The 13,153-nt window shown below is 35.0% G+C and overlaps 1 protein-coding gene across 2 annotated transcripts in view; it reads right to left on the bottom strand.

Moving 5' to 3' along the window:
* Window positions 1–13,153, bottom strand: part of LOC5567153 (protein NASP homolog) — a 72,574-nt gene that overhangs the window by 19,174 nt on the left and 40,247 nt on the right. Inside the window, exon 1 of one of the 2 annotated variants that reach the window (XM_021855122.1) lies at window positions 2,794–2,942. The exons of the other annotated variant lie outside the window; for it this stretch is intronic. The gene's annotated coding sequence lies outside the window, so the exon portion shown is untranslated. Of the gene's footprint in view, window positions 1–2,793; window positions 2,943–13,153 lie in introns of those variants that run through there. 2 annotated transcript variants of the gene reach the window in all.

Genomic DNA, 13,153 nt, shown 5'->3' with positions numbered 1-13,153 from the left:
CAGGCTTGCCATAGTGACAACCATTAGCATCCGTAAATTGCTGTGGAAGCTTTAAATAACATGAAACTAGTTTTGTTTGAAAAATGACATATTCTCATATTTCCGGGTTTTGGTGGGTTTCCAGCAGGTATTTTTTTAAATTTAATTCGTGTAAAATCATACACATTTATGCCTTGAATATGTTCCATGAGTCAAATTTCAAATGATTTTGCCATCGCTAGAGTTACAGTTAACTTGATGATTAAAACTTGACTAAAGTTTGGAAAGAGCTTCAATTTCTAATTGTGACTGTGACTGTTTTAAGTTCATTTTAATACATTTAATTGTTAAATTATATTCAATTTGATTTCTAATTTTCCATCTATTAGAGCAAACTGCAAATATTTCAAATGTTATCGTTCAAAATTAACACTTCTCTTGGTTTTTAATTCAAATTTTAGAAAATAAGACTCAGTAAGTCAACAGAGAGAGAGAGAGAGAGAGAGAGAGAGAGAGAGAGAGAAAAAATGAAATTTTGAACTACAAATATTTGGGTACTGATCTGATTACTATTTGATTTAGAGCATAACAAAAGGTTTATTTATTTTTTATTATTCTTGTACAAGAACCTCATCAACCTGCTTGATAAAATTGTGTCGTTTTCGTTCAATCTATCATAAATTGTTTCAATAATGAAGTAAAAATGTTGGAATTTGATGAATTATTTGATTTTTTTTTTTTTCAAAATATTTGATTTCACATTACAAACATTGCAAGGCTTCAGGCTTTTTTTAAGAAAAGTACTGATCTACAAATTGTGACTTTTAATTGTTGTGACTGCACATAGAACCTATTAAACTGCCAAAGTCTCAATTTCAAAAGAAATTCTTAATTTTATGCAGTTATTCTATTATTTTGCTGGATAAAAGAAAAACAAAATGATGTGGTTGAACCGTCTTAAGCCATCCCAATTTTTGTAAAAATATCCAATTTTTTGCGTCGTTCGTCTCCCCTGAGCAATTTTCTGGATACGACACTGAAAATTATATGAAATATTACATGTAGGTCTATTATTCGATTTTATAAAAATAGTTAACTGAGAGATTATTGATCTATTGAACATAATTTGTAAGCAACCTTATACAGAAAACCAAGCTGTAGTAGGATAGACGGTCACTAATTTTGTAAGATATTTCATCCTGCTGCTCCAACAGTTCACGCTGAGCATTAGTGCGATACCTAAATTACTTTATTGAACCTAAGAATTCACCTCGCTCGTGCTGTGTATCACGGGCGAGGTTTACTTGGTAGTGTTGTACTTTTACAACGGCGTGAATGGCACGTCATAAATTCTACTCTCACTTGTCCACCTCTATGTAATTAATAGACGACCTAAAACCCTTCAAAATGCATCAAAAGTTCCACGTCATAGGCGAGAAATGCATAAATTGAGTCCTCGCTACACGCGCAAGCGCACCCCCCATCTGCTCTGCACCGTAGCTCAGCTACTAGTGCGAGGAATTTAAAGGGATCAGTCTTTATGAACACACTTTCGCTACTGCGGTGGTCGTGCGGCACTAAATCTATTTATGCGTCTGTTTGCAAACCAAACGCCGCGAAGAGAAGAAAATAAATGGCGCATATATATATATATATATATATATATATATATATATATATATATATATATATATATATATATATATATATATATATATATATATATATATATATATATATATATATATATATATATATATATATATATATATATATATATATATATATATATATATATATATATATATATATATATATATATATATATATATATATATATATATATATATATATATATATATATATATATATATATATATATATATATATATATATATATATATATATATATATATACATTTAAGGATAATTTAAAAAAAAAGTTAAGTAGTGATCAATTTGCTCCCGATTTACGGTACCTAAATAAAAATCGCATTTTCTGTAGACTTAAAACTAGAAGATGGGCAAATTTGAATCTAAGCATTTTTTCCCCTCTCTCAAACTATATCTAATACTGAATATTTGTCATGCAAGGCATTCAGCTTGGGAAACGAGTCTTGAATATTATCAATTACATTTCGACACAGTCCATACTTTAAGTATGCAATAGCAAGAAAATTTGGGGCCTTCCTTAGCCGAGTGGTTAGAGTCCACGGCTACAAAGCAAAGCTATGCTGAAGGTGTCGATTCCCGGTAGGTCCAGGACCTTTTGGTAATGAAAATTACCTTGACTTCCCTGGGCATACAGTATACTCGTACTTGCCACACGATTTACGAAAGCAAAAATGGCAACTTTGGCATAGGAAGCTCTCAGTTAATAACTGTGGAAGTGCTCATAAAAACACTAAGCTGAGAAGCAGGCTATGTCCCAGTGGGGACGTTAATGCCAACAAGAAGAAGCAAGGAAAATTTAGAGGTCAAATCTCTGTTTATGATATACTGATTTCTCCATGAGAGCAAAACTATAAAATTCCCTACAGCAGGACCAAAAGTCACCATTCCCCAAAATACAGCTGCAAAGCTCATAAATTATTGAAAAACAAAACAATTTATCACCGGGTTCATCAAACTTTACGATTGTGTTGGCGTATTTCACAAAGGCAGCCACATTCACATCTCCATGAAGGTCTTGTTTCAACCGGATATTCCATTTGTGCTTTATTGGCAGTCAGACAGGTGTCATCCGATTGTATCTATTTGACTATTAGAAACCAATCGAAACTAGCTAGGTCAATAATAGTAATGCACATGTACCTTGTCCGAAAAAAATGGATCACTAAGCGCGAACAAAGAAACAAGGACACTCCACAGCTCTATCACATTTCGGTTTGCAGGAAGCTTGAAACTAAACATACGACCACGGAAAGAGGTCTGTACACAAAAGCCGGCCGTAAAATATGACACATAACAATAAACACAGAAAAACAGTTCGTCCTATTGATTTTTCGCTCCGACCCTAGTGCGCACGCCTTCCGGTAATGACATCTGCAACCATGTGTGAGTAACCACTGTAAATACGGGGCGAAAAAGGATCATTGAGGATTCTAAGGGAAAAAAAAGGTGAACCTAAGGGGCACCCTTGCCCCCTTTCGATTTCATTTATTAATTAGCATTGATAACAATTATTATGAGAAACTGTCAACCAAATTGACTGATTTTTTAAGGGTTACCCATAATCAACGTGATTGTTTTTTTTTTTTGTGGTTTAGCAGCAGACTAGGATCCAAATTGTGATCCAATCCACCAAGCATGTAAAATATGACTAACATTTATTTCAGGTATAATTTGGTTGAAATTGCACGATTAAATACAGATTAAAACGGTTTTTCCAACATGCTTTTAGTCTTCATACAAAATTCTTCGTTTCTCTTATATGACAAAATACAATACTTTTAGAAACTATAAAAAAACAACTTTTGAGCATCGATAGCAATGATAGTATTATTATTTAGCGTTCCTTCCAAAAATTGTAGGTCAACTCTTGGACGTTCTTCTGAAATTCCCGACAGAATCGAGGATTTAAAAAACAAGAGGAAAAAATCCAGCTGCGAAGCTTTATCTTTTCTCGATGAGCTCAAGAAAAACTAAATCAGGTGATCATTGTACCACGGTAATTAGTGAATGATTTAGAATTATTACAATACTCAATACCGTAAATTCGGGTGAAATTGATCAGTAGGGTGAAATTGATCACCGTGTCACTCGATTTTATTTCTTCCTAATGGAGCACAAATATCAATGTAACCTGCAGTGAATGAACGTTGTTTGTCGTAAGTATTGTCAAATTGTGTGTTGTGAAGTTTTTTGCGTTAAAGAATGTGTATTTCTATGAAAATAATGAAAAATTTCAAAATCATGTATGGTGCAGTATTGACTAGCATCTCTAAACTTCTAGTTCTAGACAAGGATTTGAACATGGTATAATCCTGAAAGTTTGTGAGGATAATTAAGATATACCATGCCCACACAGTTACGGATCACCCACAGTGACGGATCACTTTGGCGTTCAACATCGGATAACTCGCTCAAAACATAAACGTTGACGTAAAACATATTTTTCCCATGTTATACTATTTGTCTTCTACCATTTGTAATATTAAGCATAACATTCAACCGCTAAATAACAGTGTTTTTGACAAATGTTTAGTTGGTACCACACAGCTATCATTATATGGTCGTTTTCTGTAAGAAGTGCCGTCAGCATTCATAAGCTCCCACAGGTGGTAAAATTCAAATGTTATAGCATGTTTTATGCTCGTTCGCTTCGATTTAGTATGAATTCATCTTTGGAAAACATTCTACTTGAATTTTGATTCAAAATACCGAATATTAGCACTTCTAACTAGTGATCCATAATATGGACCAGGAAATGATTGTTTACCACGGTTATGGATCACTTCCAAAGAATGTAGATTTCTGCTATTTTATGCATTGGATTCGACATTTTTAGACAACAGCACTAAGGATAAAACTAATAAAACATCAAGGTTTGTAAATTTCATATTTTAGCAGACAAAAATGGGTGGAAAACTTGGTGTGGAGCGGAAACAGTTCATGTCTCAGTTACTACAATGCAGTATCACAATAAAAATGGCATTTTACCCTTGTTTCCAGCTCTAACACTGATATTTTTTGCAGTAATATATGACACATTGTTAACTTTTGCCATACCATGCAATACAGATGCATTGAGTTGAAAATCTCTTGATTTTGCGCACTGATCCATAATATGTCACAATTTGATCCATAATATGAAAATTGATCCATAATATGGTTTTCAGGAACTGACACAATTTTTAATTTTTATGCAATCCTATGTAAATATTACACTCAAAACAGTTTACTAACCGAAGTTCCAATTTGGAACGATTCGATTCGTGCTTTTAAATTACAATTTTACGTTTTCCATGTCGTTTTATTGAATTTTATAGGTTGGACTCCACACTATTTGATCCATAACTGTGGGGTCATGGTATCCCTTAACCAGATTTTATAACCAAAACTCGTACCAATTCGCTCATTTGGTTGAAATAATTGAATTTCTGTTTGACATCAAGAAAATTCCTTATGAAATTGCATACATTTAGGCGTTTTCTGCGTAATTATTGAAAATTAATTATTAATTATTTCTATAAATATTGTATTGTTAAGAATTTAGCAAGCATATTCGGAATCCGGGAGCTCAAATTGATTGTGTAGAGTTGTTTTGAATAATAACAATAATCGCATTGATAAGTGATCAATTTCACCCGAAATTACGGTACTCGAAGTATTCAAAATAATATTAGTACTAAATACTAATGAATAACTGATTTCGAAACAATTAGTCCATGTGCTATTAGTATTACAAAGCGCGTATTTGCAATAGAAACGGTCGTTCAAAATCGTAGAGACAGAAAGGTAGGCTTAATGCGCAAGAAATATCTCGCGAATCTGTTAAAAATTATTGTAAAGTTTTGAATCTATTTCTTAATAAATTTCTGAACTAATTTCTTTGTAAATTATTATAGGAATAATTCCTGAACAAGTTTCTGACAAATTTGATAAATGATTTTTGGTGAAATTTAGTTTCAGGCTTCTTTTACGAAAGACTTTTGATGAGCTTCCTTCAAAGGGAGGAGGGGTTTGCAAAAATTCCGTCAGGATATTCTCCGTTGATTTCTCCAGAAATTCATTAAAATAAACTCAGCAGGTCAGTAAGAATTAAGCGAGCATTTTAATTTCAAAACTCTACCACAGCTTTTATTACAAAATCCTACAATTTAATTTCAGATAGTCTTCCAAAAAGTTAGCAAAGAATCTCTTCCTCCTCAGCCAGTTAGATATGCCAATCGAAAAAAAAGGTGTGCATCAGAATAATAAAAAACCAGTAAAACATGACTGTACTGCTATTACATTTTAAGAAGCTGATCTAGGCTATCGTTGATTTATGGTGACTTTATTGTGACCAGGTCGAAAAAAGTGACCAAGTCATCATTAAGTCACTCGCTATCAATCCTGAAATTATGTCACGCTAAAAGAGAGGGAGGGGGTTATGGACCGATGCACGAGTTCATTAGTTTGACATTTGAGCGGTGCCGAATTCACTCGTTGTCAGTCACGCAAATAACACGGCACCGCTCAAACGTCAGATAGTGAACTCGTGCATCGGTCCATGGGAAGTGTGACAAATTGTCATACACTGCCGTGAATCGCAAGTCCCATCTGCATTTTCGTCAAAATTGAGTTGAGTTCAGTTTTCAACATCTCTTCCAATGCTCTTTCAGCTGCACTAATGAAATAATATGATTTGTTCGGAAAAATTAGGAAAAACAGCAAGTCAAATTGTCCCATAATGAAAAGTAACCGCATATCAGTCCCACTACAGACTTTCGCAACATGGAACACAAAAATGTAACTTGAAAAGCTCACTGTCCTTCTATTCTCATGGAAATACGATGCGGGTTTGGATATTTTGAAAGTATTCTAGAATTTCAGTAGAGAACTCGCACGAGAATACGGGGGGTTCTGGCAGCACTGGAAGCAACCGGCTGCTCTTTCAAGTCGCGGCGCGATTAAATTATAATAGCCATATTTTTACAAGCAGATAAACAGAAAAAATCGGTGAAATGGTGAAAGTGCATAGCAGATATCTGGATGGAAGTGGAATCTAACAAAAGAAAATAGTGCAGTTCAAGTTATATGCAAAATTCTGATTGCCTTTTCACGACGGTGATACGGGGATAGATAGCGCCATATTTTTTTCCCTTCCAGTGAGAGTGGGTGAGGTTAGAGACGGTCACTCTGGCGGCCAGAAGTTGGGATGAAATGGGAAAAAAATAATAACTTATCAATGGATTGTATTGCGGTGTATTGCGTGTGAGGATTGTGAGGGGTTGTGTTACGGAATCTGGAGTGGTAGTGAAAGAGAAAGAAGATATAAAGGTTAAGTGAGCCGACGCAGTGAGGGAAGGAAAAGTAATGGAATGAATTCTGATTGTTTGAAGTAAAGAACCCAAGTAACCACGAAGCTATATATGCATACTTTATGTTTGCTCTATAGTGCGCTATCAGATTTTGTTTTAAAGTGACATAACCTTTAAGAGCTTTATAAAGCATAATTAAAGTGGGAAAGGGCCCCACAACAACCAAATTAATGCAATACTTGGTAAAGCAGTTTTAATGCACAAGCCCTACTAAAGCATTTATATTTGTATATTTAAGGTTCATGATGTATATTAGCTTAAAATAATGTATGTTTAGGGCTTGCGTTAAAAATAAACAAAACAATGAATCCATTGACTACCTTTCAATGGTTTTCTTTACCAGCTCAATGATTTTTTTTTGTTGGAATCAGGATTCGAACCCACAACTAGGATGATGGTGTGCTGGATGCCTGGCGCGTTGGTGTCCTGTGCTAAAGCTGCTGATGTAATAAGGTAGGATATAAGTTCCTTATAAACGAAGCCACTGTGTGTGTTAACATTACTATTGGCCCAATTATTGCGAATAGAAAGAATTCTCTTCGGCGATTGATTTCCTTTCCTCACCAAATGAAACATCAATAGAAAGAAATTGATCACCATTCTTTCTCGTAGAGGAAATAACAGAACATAACCCATACAGCAAAGTCCAACAAAAAGATTTCAGGGGTGAGAAATTGATCGATATTTCTTCTCGCTCCTTATGAGTAAAAGATAGATAAAATAAAACAATTCTGATTGAATACATATATCCTTAGATCATGAAATGGGGGTTCGAGATGAAAGAAAGTCATTTCATTATTCTTCCATATCCCACAAAACGTAATGAGCGAGTGCGAACGTGCTCGATCGTCTTACTTATTTATTACAGATTCAAGTGCGTTCAATGAGGTTATGCAATCTTGTATGACAGCATAACTGTATATTCACTCTAAACGCTTAGCATAATGCTATATTAAAATAATGCTACAAAGCATTTACAATGTTAATCAAATGCATTATTGCTTGACAGTTATTGAATAAATGCATGATAACATTATTAATGCAAAAAATGTTGACTTTCGACCAAATTAATGCAATAATATAATGCTTGTGGTTACTTGGGAAGTTGCAAAGGTGCGATTTTCAAGTATACGATGCAGTGAGCGGAGATGGTAGAGGATGGATCACGGTCTGGATACTGTGAGTGGAGTGAGATCCAGTGTAGCAGCGGAGGAGAGGTCAGATACGGCTTCCAGGAGGTATAAACATAGACATGGATGCAATAGAGAACACAAAAGGGAAAGGAATGGATACGTGAACATTAAGCTGCAGTTACTAATATGTGGATGAGAGAAAACAGCATACAGAAGACTCCCAAATCCACAGCAACATCAGCGAGTCAACCAAAAATAGGAAACAGATGAGGAAAGAAAACAACGGAAACCGGTAAGATCAATCCATATTTTACAAACTTTTCAAACAACTAAATACGTGCCAGAATTGAAAATTTTATTTTTAATTCTGGAAGTGTGATCTCATCTCAGATATCCAGTTGATATGGGGATGTTTTTATGCGGGGCTGGCTGTATATGAAAATGACCTCAGAATGTGTGTATTTGAACAGCCATTCTCGAAATGGGTCATTGGAGTTGCAGCAGAGCTATCACCTTTCATCTCCTGGGCCAAAACTATGTACATCTATACATGTCAAAATATTAGTAAATAGGTGCACGCAGATTTCTTCCATAAAAGCACTGCCGGTCAGTGGGAGGTGAATTGTACACACACACATGGAACACAAAAATGTAACTTGTTTTGATGATCTTTATATTTTTCTCGGAAAGATATCGTAGTGAAAAGCAAGTTGTAAAAGTTTCATAAGGATTGGAACATGTTCCAATCTTCTGGAAATTTTTGAATATTTGTATGGAAAACGAGTTTGAAAACTTCACAGCCCATTTTCTCAATGCCTACTTTTTACAGATGGGACTGACTTGCGATTCACGGCAGTACCGTTTTGATTCATATTACGGACAGCTTCAAATTCCGGACACTCTCGTTTGTATGGGAAACATTTCACACGAAATGTTTCAATTTTCGCCGTCCAAAAGTTCTCATTTTCGAGGCTCGTTTTATTCGGGTTTTTCCATAAATATCATTGCAAATTTATAATGCACAACTACCTTAGACGTCTCTTAAGTGGTTGAACGATTTCAATTGATGATTTGACTGTTCCATTAATGATTATCATGAGCTGTCCGTAATTCGAATCAAAGCGTCCGGAATATGAGGCAAAAGTGAGGGAGCGTTCGGAATAAGAATCATGAAAAGGCCACACGTTTAGATTTATTTAAAATTATTCAAGTTGCGGACGCGTATTCTTTACCCACCATCCAAAAGTTAAGGGCTTCCGACGCTCGATAACGCTAAAAAATCATACAGAATGATTTATTTTGTATGGTCCAAGCTGGGTTATACTTCACTGAGGCCTTAAGTGTCCGTAATATGAATCAAAACGGTACAAGCCTTACAACGTTTTAGAAGATCCATACAAAACGTGTGACAAAGAGGGGAGAGGGTTGAAAGTACAGTGGGATTCCGTTTTTGGCATGCTCCGTTTTTGGCATGCTCCGATTTTGGCACCCCCCGATTTTGGCAACAAAATGGATCCGTTTTTGGCAACATTTTTCAATACCATTAAAATTTGTAAATTTTTGTAAATATTATCGTGTCTGTTGCTTTAGTCACTTGAAAAGCATGTCAACTCCACACCGATTACATTCCAGATCTCCATTTTCGTAGATGTTTCCCCAAATCTCACCAACTACTAAGGACTCGCGTACGCTCTTATTTACTTCAGAATGGTCATTGGTCATACATAGGCAACGTTTCATGACACCAATAATCTCCACCAGTATCTCAACTTAAGACCAACCTTTTTTCATAGGCATTCATATTAAGTGACCAGCCCACTTGAGTCTGCCAGTAGGTGATACAATAAAAAAACACTGTTCTTCAGATTCGGAACAGCTTGTTCGAACAAAGCACCAGCACCGACATAAGAGCAACGAAAAATCTATGACTCACACAGAGTTACAATCATAAATTTTGTCTCGCTGTCTTTATTATTATGGATTTACATACATTGCGTATGTAAAAACACACCGCAATAATAGATAGAAATATGTACAGCAAAATATCATGTATCATAACTTTTTTTTAAATTACATTAAATAACATGACAAATGCGAATACAGTCCAAACTACAATGTATTTTCAATAATACCATTGAAGCGTGCGACAAATACGACTGAGAGTGTTTTTACTTTTTGTCTGTGGTATTGGTGTGTATATTGATCTTTCTGCGTCAACTATTTAAAACTACGTTCTCTTTTTTCTATAGACTCTATAAGGCGTTAGATTTGTTAAGAGACTATCCAGAATTCTGTACAAGATTGTTAATCAAGGATACGGATCTCAACATCATCACGAGCTGAGTCTATGAGTTTCCTAACTGTACCCTGGAGAATCCTTAAGGGATTCTTCGTTCTTGTGAGACTTTTCAGAAATTTTAACGAATTCATGAGGATATCTGCAGATTCCAATTGGACACTGAGAGCTTCTTGAGGAATCTTTAGAGTGTATAACTGGTTATGGAGGATTATGTCCAAAATCTGGTGATTCCTAATAAACTCTAGGGCGTCTTGTAAATTTTAAGCGGGATAATGTGAATTTCTAGTAGTATTTTTAATATTTTCGGCGAAAGCTTGAGGATGTTGAAAAGGATCCCAGAGGAATTTGAGGTGTGCTAGTGGTAGCCTAATAATAATAAACTTGTAAATTTCTTCATCGAAGACATGAGAATTTTCGGCAACATCGCAGCGGAATTCCAAGATGTTAACTCATAGCAACATCCTTAGCAAGATCCTGAGAACGCTCTGCGAGATCCTACGGATGCTTGGCAAGATGTTTCAGAGCTCAAGCTTTTTTCTGTAGATTTCTTATGAGAACCTGAAGATTCCTATAAGGTTTTTGAGGTTTCATAACAGGATCCTGTAAATTTCAATTGATTTCATAAGGCAGGTGTAAAACATATATCTAGCTGAATTAAAAATTATTTCAAGTAAAAATTAAGGTGAAGATGAATCGAAGCCAAACTTCAAATTTTCAAGAGCACGGATCTGAAGAACCAAACATCCGTTTAAGCTGAAAACTTAATCGATTGATCATTAGCTGGTGGTAAGCATTCGATTAGGTTTTCAGCTCAAACGGATGTTTGCTTCTCCAGATCCGTGCTCTTGAAAATTTGAATGTTGGTTTCGATTCATCTTCACCTTAAATTCTACACAATTACAAGACATTTATGCATCTTCTCATGTTTATGTTTGCCCTTTTGATACTGTCAATCATTCATTATAAAATGCTTCACTTTATTGGAAACATAAATTGAAGTAGCAATTCTAAACTCACCGAGTTTTTCAAATTTTACGCTAAAGTCCCAAAGTTAAACTGATTTTAAATGTTCATTTAATTAGAAAAAAAAGGTTATGTCGTTTTGCAATACCCAGCGCTTTTGATTCGCAAATACGTCTTTAAAAGAAAACATTTTTTTTCGTTTTCTCTCATAGTTTTAAGAAAATGTCCAGTTCTTCAATAAAAGTCACTTATGCGATTATTGGTTTTACAAGGCCCTCTTATATAAAAATTATGCATTAAGCTTCTAAAAAAATGAAGACGTTGAGGCGTAAAAACGCGACCAGAAAATCGTTTGCCAGATTTAATATTACGGAGCTATAGATTCATAGCATAGTATAACCCTCCGGGAAAATGCTTCGAAGTGAACCTTTTCGAAGTCTCAACGCCTTTTGATTCCATAAAAATGATGTATTGACATTGTAATGATGCTTTCAAAACCAATATTTGAAAAATAAAATTTGAAATATGGGTTCCGATTTTGGCACGGTTCCGTTTTTGGCAACTGAAAATTTCAACTTTGTTGCCAAAAACGGAATCCCACTGTAACTAAATTTAGCGTGACGTAACCCTCTTTACAGAAATCATATGAACAGAAAAACAAATTCATTCCATGATTTGTATATATAATTCAAGATTTCGGATACTAACATAAATTTTTAAGAAGTTCAGTGCGAATCACTATTATCACATTAACAGGGGTTGAATTCTGAATTTAGAAAATTTAGAATACCACTCTATAACAATCCGCAACACATTATGAGTATCGTTTTATCATCTTTTGCTACAGCTCTGATTTGATCGGGGGTATAACAATGCATGATAAAACCCACCTAAACAAGTTCCAAACCTAAGAGCACTACTACTACAGGATGTTCGGGAATTGTTTATCATGTCAGATATTTAAATAAAACATTTACCACCAATGGTAAATAAGCGAAAAAACGGGGTTTATCATCGCTCTCTCTTTGGGGCTCGCGTTCGTTGCTGTTATATATCAAGCTTGTTACAACTTGCGAAACATTGATCATGAACCAATACAGAAAGGATGTTTTCTACGCTTGTTTTGTCGTGCTTCAAAATAAAATGAGAAGGAATTCTTCAATGCTTGCATATTAAGTCAGTTAGCCGTATAAAAAATCAAATAGCCAACCTGATTAAACCATATTCAAAAAACAAAAGGATACCAGAAAGGAGCTACGAACTACTAACATCTAGTATGGCAAAACATGTTAGGAACAAAACAATGCAAATTGTAGCCAAATATCAGCTCAATAATTTCAGAAAAACCTGCTGAAGTTAATCAAAAAATGGCAAAAATCAAGCGCATGCTAGAATAAGGGCGCGAGTCACATGATCGATTTCTCTTCTGCGAATAAAGATGATAAAACGCAAGTTTGTCAGCATTTTCTTACCTCTGGATGCAAGACTGCATCGCTGCCAAGCGGTCTGAAGTGAAAAAATGGTAACCATCCCGTATCTTGTCACTTTTATTCACACTTTTATTCGATGAAGAGAAATCTATCATGCGACTTACGCTCTTATTCTTGCACACGCTTAAAATAGGATCCGGCTTTCTATCTACATTCCAAAATATTACACATTCCAAACCCGTCTTCCGCAAACTCTGCGAACGCCTATGCTGAACGAATTCGCACTATCCACGATGTACACAGAGCTCGTAAAGGACCTTTTCG

The sequence above is a fragment of the Aedes aegypti genome, chromosome 3 (genome assembly GCF_002204515.2).
Source record: "Aedes aegypti strain LVP_AGWG chromosome 3, AaegL5.0 Primary Assembly, whole genome shotgun sequence".
Lineage (NCBI taxonomy): Eukaryota > Metazoa > Arthropoda > Insecta > Diptera > Culicidae > Aedes > Aedes aegypti.
Note: the sequence above shows the minus strand (reverse complement) of the source record. Positions and strands in the feature narration are given on the sequence as shown.